This window comes from Gymnodraco acuticeps, unplaced genomic scaffold, assembly GCF_902827175.1.
Source record: "Gymnodraco acuticeps unplaced genomic scaffold, fGymAcu1.1, whole genome shotgun sequence".
Taxonomy (NCBI): domain Eukaryota; kingdom Metazoa; phylum Chordata; class Actinopteri; order Perciformes; family Bathydraconidae; genus Gymnodraco; species Gymnodraco acuticeps.
Genome location: NW_022991818.1, coordinates 137659 through 146601, shown reverse-complemented (window position 1 = coordinate 146601; position 8943 = coordinate 137659). Strand labels below are relative to the sequence as shown.

General features: G+C 42.5%; 1 long non-coding RNA gene across 1 annotated transcript; it reads left to right on the top strand.

Annotated features, from left to right (window-relative positions):
* The first annotated feature begins 4072 nt into the window (after window positions 1-4072).
* Window positions 4073-6148, top strand: LOC117535282. The gene is made up of 2 exons (XR_004567392.1): window positions 4073-4225; window positions 5455-6148. It is a non-coding gene; the product is annotated as an uncharacterized LOC117535282 (long non-coding RNA).
* The last annotated feature ends 2795 nt before the right edge of the window (window positions 6149-8943 follow it).

Sequence of the window (8943 nt, the reverse complement as noted above, 5' to 3'; positions counted from 1 at the left end):
GGTGACAGCATTCCACCTAGATAACCCATTGCTCACTAGTGCAGACTATTATCCCCTCTAGATGAGCAGTTTTACATCTATACACATTTTTTTACGGGACCCTTGGCTGATTTAGTCTTATATATTAATTATTATTATTATTGTATTTTCTTTAATGTATTCAGCGTCACATATTGTGGTTTTTTTCACATACATACTTCATAACATACAATATGTTTACATAATGTTTAAGAAATAAATGTTTCGTACTGGGTGCATTACAGGTTTTAGAAACGTTGACTTTTGACATGATAGTCTGTAGAATGTAACATATGCATATAATGTTAGAAATGTAAGGTAATTAGCTATCTACCGTTTTCTCGAATAGTATGGCAATAGAAACGTTGACACATTCATTGCGTGTGGCGCTCTACTGCACATTCTCTTCAGACAGAGTGCCCAGAGTAGTCTCTGCCACACCAGAAGTGAGCTGCTCTGAGTAACCACATGCTGTGTTTTACACACGGCATCTATTGCACGTCTGTCCGTCCTGGGAGAGGGATCCCTCCTCTGTTGCTCTCCCTGAGGTTTCTCCCATTTTTCCCTTTAAACTGTGGGTTTTCTTCGGAAGTTTTTCCTTGTACGATGTGAGGGTCTAAGGACAGAGGGTGTCGTATTGTCATACTGATATTGTGTACAAACTGTAAAGTCCACTGAGACAAATGTAACATTTGTGATATTGGGCTATATAAATAAACATTGATTGATTGATTGATTGATTGATGCTGAACCTGGAAACAAACAGAGACAGAATGTTAAGGTTAGAAACTGAAATAATATGTATATTATGTAGTTGTGACTGTCACTTGACGGTACTCTTTTATTTATTTTTCTCAGCATCACAGGTATTGTAATGACCTCTAGCACCACAAGGGCTTCCCAGGGCTGCAGGAAAATGGGGTCGGGGTGCAGTCAAATTACTACACACACCTCCAGGAAACGTGCACTTTTTTTCCTTATTATTATAAATCGTGAAAAACCAATCGTTGAAATTGGCAGAGGAGAGCTACAGTAGTGTACATTAGATGTTTGCAGCTGGAGAATTTCTGTCTTTTTTATATTGACTACAACATTTCTGGTATCACTGGTTGTAACATCATAACTGTAAGACAGTCCTGACAGAAGTTTCAAGTTAAGTTTATAAATACATGCTGTGTTTTTTCTCCATTGATTGAGTGTTTCGTAACTTTCACAGTATTTATTTAGCAGTTTGAATCTTCTTTTATGATAAAAGGAAAATCTCACATTTCACAATATGGGACCTTTAAATAGTGACACTCTCATATCTTGAATGTTGTAGGTTTGCTAGATTATTTATTGGTGATCACAGGAAGTCTTCCTGTGATCAAAAAGATATCCGCTTTATCATGACTGCCAAACTTATAATACTGTGGAGAAAAAAAGGTAATCCTAACTTATTGTTAATCACACGCAAAATCTGTGTAAGTAACTTAATATGTCTATATAATTTTTTTTACACAGCCCCATGGACTCACTCTTTCATCTTATGGAGCATTGTAAAACAAACCTTTTTCTGCCAATGAAGCAGGACTTTAACAGTGTGCCTCAGCTGTGTACATTAGTGGTTTAAGAAGAAAGAAACACACCTGAATGTCATTTATTTTTACTTAATTGGTATTTCAACTTTGCCTATGTTGGCTTTCAAGTCTCAAACTAATGATCGCATCACAAAACAATAATAAGATATTATAATGTTCAAAGCCATAGTGCCTGGAAAGCATTTGACACAAGAAGGATGATAGAGAAGTTATAGGTAAAAAATGGAATTTCCTCAACATTTTGGAAAATGTGCTTTCCCATGCTGATGGAACTCTTTATTTATCTGCCGCCTACACTTTGTCTTATTGTCTGCGAGCAGTTTTGAGCTTGAAATTACCAGAATAAAATGTCGTCGAATGGCCTTTTGTTTTCTCAGGGTCACTTATCTGGCTGAAGTGCAGGCTGCGGCCACACACACAGACACACATGCACACACAGTCGTCCACAACCTTTCAATTGTGGCATTTGCGCGTATTGAACAGAGTCAATTGCCTGTCAAATGCTATGTGCGATTTGACACCAGTAGGTATGAGGCGTAATGCGGGCGAGCCTCCCAAAGCCTGAACGTTGTGGGGGCCCCACTGTGTGAACCCCATGGCCCTTCTCACTCCCCTTCACCTTTTACAATCCCCCCACCCCTCTCTTTTTCATCTAACCGCCCCAGTTCAATGTTAATGTCCAGTGTTAGTGTCCACTCTTCGGACGTGTCCCACCCGAATGAAAACCCCAGAGAAGAAAGGGCCAAAAAGAGAAAGAAAACCAAACCTTCCCTCCTTCTTTTCTCACCCGGCCTCCTCTTGTGTGCTGTCCAGCTGGTTGTGACCCCTGACCCCCTGACCCTCACTCCTGACCCCTGGACCCGTTCCCACGCCACGCCTTTTTGTGTCCACCTCACCATGGCAACACCTTGGTCACTGCTGCTGCCACGGTAACAGATGGACAGGGGCCTAGAAATAACTTCATTCAGCCCCGCCCGCAAAAGGGTGAGTACCATGCACAATCTGCCCTAAGCCCCCCTCCTCCTTCCTTCCACTGTCTCACACACATACTTGGACACACACACACACACACACACACACACACACACACACACACACACACACACACACACACACACACACACACACACACACACACACACACACACACACTGCACCCCCAACCCAACTTTGACACCTCCTGTGCCACATTCACCCCAATCCCCTTGGCAGGGGCCTCTGGGTATCAGGGCCTGATAGAGTCATTACCACAGATATCCCAGATTCCCCCTGGCATGTACACGGCACGTACATGGTATTAAGAATAAATTGCCGTTGTTGGCACAGAAAAGCACATAAAGGCACCCCAAAGTCACCCACATATCCCATTTCACACTGCTGGTATTTATGGTCCGGGGCGTAGGAGCGCTTACTTCATCACTGCGCTGTAATTATCTCTATGCTTCTTTTATTAGACCTATTGTTTTCTCACATCCTCCGATGAGAAGAGGGGCTGGGGGGGAGAGTTGTAAAGACACAGAGCTGAGCAGCAGCGGGGGAGCTGTTTGCTAACTCGGAGACAAACGGCAAACTGAATGGCATCATTGAGTAGCTCAATAAGGTGCAGCAGGAAAATGAACTGCAACAGTTTTGGTGCTATTCAGTAACTAACCTCTAAACAAGGTTGCTCTCCGTCTTTAGGGAACACCTCTCGGAGAGACACTATGAGTAGATTAAAGGCGGATAGTGTAATTACTCAGTGGAATGGGGTCTGTGCAGAGGAAGAGAGGGTTTACACTGCTTAAAACACACTTGTCTTTGTAAAGAGACCTCGGGGTCTCATCTCGCTGTCCCTGTAGAGAGCAAACAAACAAGTAAACAAACAAAATGGCGACCACTGACACAACGGAGGTCTCCTATGGCCTTCATCTTTGTCCTATAGGCGTCAAAACTATGTGGAACTTAAATATTTCCATCGAATTGAGTATCCATAAGAAATTGCTTTAGCTAAACCACCTGGGCTGACTGGGTAGCACTTGTGTGTGTGTGTGTGGGGGGGGGGGGCACCAACCGCCAACAGACTGACCATTGAGGCCAACCCACACAAGCGAAGCCACTTATTCAATTTTTGGGGATTTCGTATCCCATCCCTGAATGCATCTGCATCTCACTATATATTTCCCTCTAGTTCCACTCCCCCCTCACCCCTCCTGTGTCCAACACCCCCCCATGCTACCCTGTCCCCCCCCCTTTTTCTCCCTCCCCCTGCCTCTCGCCCAGTTCATTGTACCAAAGGAGATTTTCTCCATTGAAGCCCAGTCTCTTAGGTAACCCCAGCGCTGCATGAAATGAGGAGAGGAAGAGGGCGAGAGACAGAGAATGAGAGAGAGAGGGAGGGGGGGGGGGAGAGAGAGAGGGCGGGGAAATTGGGAGAGAGAGAGGGCGAAGGAAATGTAAAGGCAGAGGGAGGGCCGGACAGAAAGGGTTGAAGAAGAGGAGGGAGAAGGACGCAGGATCAGTGAAGACAGAGACAGCAAGAGGGAAAGATGGAGAAGTAGGACAAGTGCGGTCAGACGTCGACAGCGATACAACCAGAACTCGACCCAGACCTGAGGGGAGGATGAGAGGAGAGGGTGTCTGCTGCACACGTAAGGATGAGTCCTCTGTGGCTGAGAAGGACTTTGTCTCCTGTTTTTTGCACTAATTCTTGATCCAGATTTTAGGCCCCAAAGGGTCCAAACACTGGGTACTACTTCGCTTTTATCTTCATGTCTTTTAGCTTTGAGTTGATTAACTGTTGTACATTTAAATATTACAACCTTTTTTTGTTTTTTAACAGTGCAGGTCTTTTTCCAAATAGCCTGTGTGGTGGCAGTACCTAAAGACAAGTGTACACCAGATCTGGTCGGGCCTCCAGGCCTCTTTTAAGACCAGCATCACTGCCTGTTTCTATCAGAAAAATGTAGTAACTATTTTTGTTTTAATTAGATAACAGAGAACACATGTTTTAATACAGATATTCGACACCTAGCAAACTTTGATGCAAAGTTTTTTCCATTATTGGAACATTTTCATATCTCATTGGTATTCATGACAGAAAGTATTTACTTCCATGTACATGAATTCAAAGTAATTTTATAGACTACTTGAACAGAAACACACACTTATATTTCAGCTTTCAAATAACATTTGAAGACTGATTTCTTTTTTTTAAACTGTGGTGGATTTTCTGGCTCTGTGATTTAAATGTAAACTTTGTTCTCAACAGAGACTTTAACTGTAAGGAAAGGACTCTGAAATGCTGCCATCCTTTGTGGCCATGCTGCTCTGCACCTCAATGGTGGGCACACAGCACATGGGGTTCCCATGAATAGGCCAGGCCTCACCAAAGACCACATCATTTGGATAAAGACGGGCTCCCACAGAAAGAGAAAACACCTCACGGAGCGAATCAGATAAAGAGAAAATGTTGCATATGGCAAATCAGATTAGGGCGAGTCAGAGCTTTACTTTTTAGTTTTTAGATTTTCCCCTCCCACCCCCCTGCCTCAGTTAAATGTACTACCACAGCAGCTCATGTGTCTGATAATAATACGCTCTACTGCTGCGCTGAGTTATCATCTCAGGCTTTTGTCTTCTTTGATCCGTGTGACCGTTGGGGGACCCACTCCTTCTTTTGTAAAGGGTCACATCACCGGCTCCTTTTGGACGGGCCTGCCCCCGGGTGGTGACCCCTTCGTTCATCATGGTGTCACCCACACAGAGGACAAGCATGAGTTAGAGCCTACTCCCTCTCCCTTTTCTCTCCTTTCTTTCTCCTTGCCTTCCCGCTCATTCCTCTGTTCTAGCCTGACCATCCTTTCCTTCTTATCCATAGATATGAGCTGACCTGAGGCGAGGCGGAGGTCAAACGCTGAACTTCATCAGATGGAGGAAGTGATATTTGGATGGAATGGCACCATTCCCTCACTGACTTTAGTAAATTGAAGCTTAATTGACCTCAGCGTCCTTAAGTCCCCAGTCAGCGAAGCAGGCCATCCGTCTGACTAGCCAAGCGTGCGTGAGTATGAGAACTTCCCGAAATCCAAGAGAAGTACGGGGGTCCGGAGCTGATTGTCCAAACGCAATTCTTGCGTCTGCCTTTGTGAAACCAGGAGTTGTGCATGGACATCACGCCCCTGACCTCTGAAAATCAGCGAGGGCACAGACCACCGTGGTCGGGATACAACTCAGTGGCTTTGTGGGTGCATAAGTGAGAGACACTGAAAGACAAACAGAAAGAGGGAGAAAGCGAGGGAGATATTGAATAAGGGAGAGTGTGTGTTTATGTAAATGTAAAGCCTGTGAGAGACATTTCTGGAGGTCAGCTCTAGTTTTGTTTCAAGTTGGGCTTGCAAAATCTTTTGGCTCAAAGCTTTAACTTGTAACAGAACAACAAGATGTAACCAGTCATTTCTGCCCTTCAGGTGAAACATGAGAAAACATTTATTTAACAGAGCCTTCCTGATAAAGACAGGCTGGTGAACAATAATTATCATCATCACTAGTTTGAAAAGTTATTAGAGCACAGAGACAACAGGTGGACAGCAGGACAGCAGCCAAGTAGGAAGAGGAAGCAATTTATTATTCACACAAGACTCCACATACTTCATGGCAAACACTGTCCTCCATAATTCAAAACAATATTGTAAACTTCTATTTTGTACAGTTTCAACAGGGATTTATAGGCTGGGGTTGAGATTGACGTATTGCTTTCAGGTTTAGGGTTAGGGTTAGAAGAGAAGAGGAAAGAAACAAATATCTTAAATGCAGATGGAATTTTTTCAAAAATATTACTTTTTTTCTGTTCAGGCACAAAGCTAGACACTCATATATTCCATGACTCTGAAGATTTGGTGTTCCCCATTTTAGAGATTTTGGAGATAGGGGTTGGAGTCTGTTGAAGGAGCAGAAAGTGTTAAAAACAGTTGAATGTGTCCGGTTTGCACTTCAGCATCGGCGTCTGGGGTCTTGCTAAATTTGCAGTGGTAGGGGTGCGTGTGATAGAAAAGGAGAGTGAATGAGGGGAGGGAGGTGTGTGTGCGTATGTGTGTGTACTTATCCTCTCTGTGTTTGCCCCTGTGAATTTGCCTCTATGTGTTTTATCCTGTGTTTGACAAAGTTCAGGGGGCCAGACTTGGAGAGAGAAAAGGGAAAATGAGAGAAAGTAAAGGCTTTCAATGAGGTGGTGTGAGAAAGAGGGAGAGAGACGGTGAGCAGGATGAAAAAAAAGGCAAAGATCTGACGGGAGAGAGAGAGAGAGAGAGAGAGAGAGAGAGGAGGACAAGAGGACATTTTTTGGAGGGAAAGAGAAGACCAGGCACCTTGAAATTTGTGTGGTGAAATAGTCCGTTGCTTCACAGCACGAGAGACGTAAATTGGTGATATTTATAGATTGAAGCTGCAGGAAGCGACAACTCATTCGGGGAAATATGTATAGAGAAAGAGAAAGAGCTATAGGGAGGGAGAGAGCGGGAGAGAGAGGGAGAGGGAGGGAGAGAGAGGGAGAGAGAGGGAGGGAGATCAAGAGGGAGGCTGCATTAATATGCTAATGTCCTGAGTGAATGCACAACAGGCCCACTGACCAGGCTAATCACTGGTGGACACACACTGAGGCTAATCCCTCACGCAGCACTCACACCAACACACACATGGTCACACACATGCAGGAACAGACAGTGTACATTCAAATATTTGGACGGTGACATATTTTTTGTTGTTGATTTCAAATGAAAAGCTGACTTTTTTTTTATTTGTATGGTGTTTATTTCCATGTTGGTAGAATGGTGTGTTAGTGATTCAGAAAGAAACTTACTGCAAAGGATTTTGTGAATGCTATATTAATTAAATAGTTTATTTAATTTCAAGGAAAGCCAAGCCAAAATATACCAAATGCACTGCCACACCAAATACGAGGGAGAAGACCACATTTTTATTTACACTATTGCAACATCCATTTCTCCCAACTGTCTCTTTCATGTGTCTCTTATCTTATGTAGCCTACTCTCTCTCTCTGTGTGTGTGTGTGTGTGTGTGTGTGTGTGTGTGTGTGTGTGTGTGTGTGTGTGTGTGTGTGTGTGTGTGTGTGTGTGTGTGTGTGTGTGTGTGTGTGTGTGTGTGTGTGTGTGTGTGTGTGTGTGTGTGCATCATTCATATTACAGGTGAAAATGCAGAGGATTACTTGATAATAAAAATGCAATTTCAAACACAGTTGTGATTGTCTGTGTTTCTTCTTCTTGAGCCAATTGCCAGACAAGTAATTATTCTCTTGAAAGGTTAGCAGGACAAAAACCTTAACGAATTACAAACGCTAGTAACAAATAAGGGTTGTATTGTTTTACTTGTCTGCTTCATCTATGCAACTTCAAAAATACATTTCCTAGTTAAGTGTGATCATTATATATACTTATCCATTACTTTGTCTGAATCAACTTAATAATATCAAGGAAAATATCTTTCGGCACAGTGTATTCACAGGTGTATAGAACTTTAATTTTGTAAATGGGAAGAATGTAATGTGATATCATATGTATGTTATAAAATACTTCCAGAAACAAAAGGGTCCAGCACTTTGTGTAATGCCATTTTAGCCCCCTTGATGGCGATCAACCATCATAAATGGCTGGAGCCTAAAATAGTCCATGGGCCAGACCAAATATCGGTACCACCCGAAGTGGCAAAACATTTGTGGTACCATTTTGTTCATAGGGTCCATATAAGTACATTAAGCCATGATAAACTTTCCAACTGAGTAACTTAGCGGAGTTACATGCTACCCCATTATTGATCAAATAACGCATTTTGTCACTTACAAAGTTTGGCGGTATGTTCTGTGTTTGTCCCTGCTATGTGGAAAATGGTAATGAAACTTGCCTGAATGAATATTATAGAAGCTTTGTATGTTCTATTTGGAATATATTTTTCAGATTTTTGGGGAAGAAGCTCATTTTGTTGCTTTTCAGATAATGTTATTGGAGCCGCATGTTATTGCCATTTTACATGTTATCGGACACTGCGTCTGATGTACCGGTATGTAGACATACATTTTTAGTTAAAATGTAGGCCTATAGTTAAGATTAAGTTAATATTTCAAAGTGATGAAACTTTCTGCCTTCTTATAGAGCAAGAATGCAGACTAAAAGCACAGCTGCAGCTTTCAAGCACAACAGTTTTAACAGTTTAAACAACTCCCTAATCAAGCACATGTTTTTAATTATTCCTATTTGCCAATTTTGAAAAAAGGCAGGGTGATGCAAAACAAACTTAATAAATAATCGCATTTGTATAATTAATGATTATTACAAAAAAACACTTGTAACTATGCTAT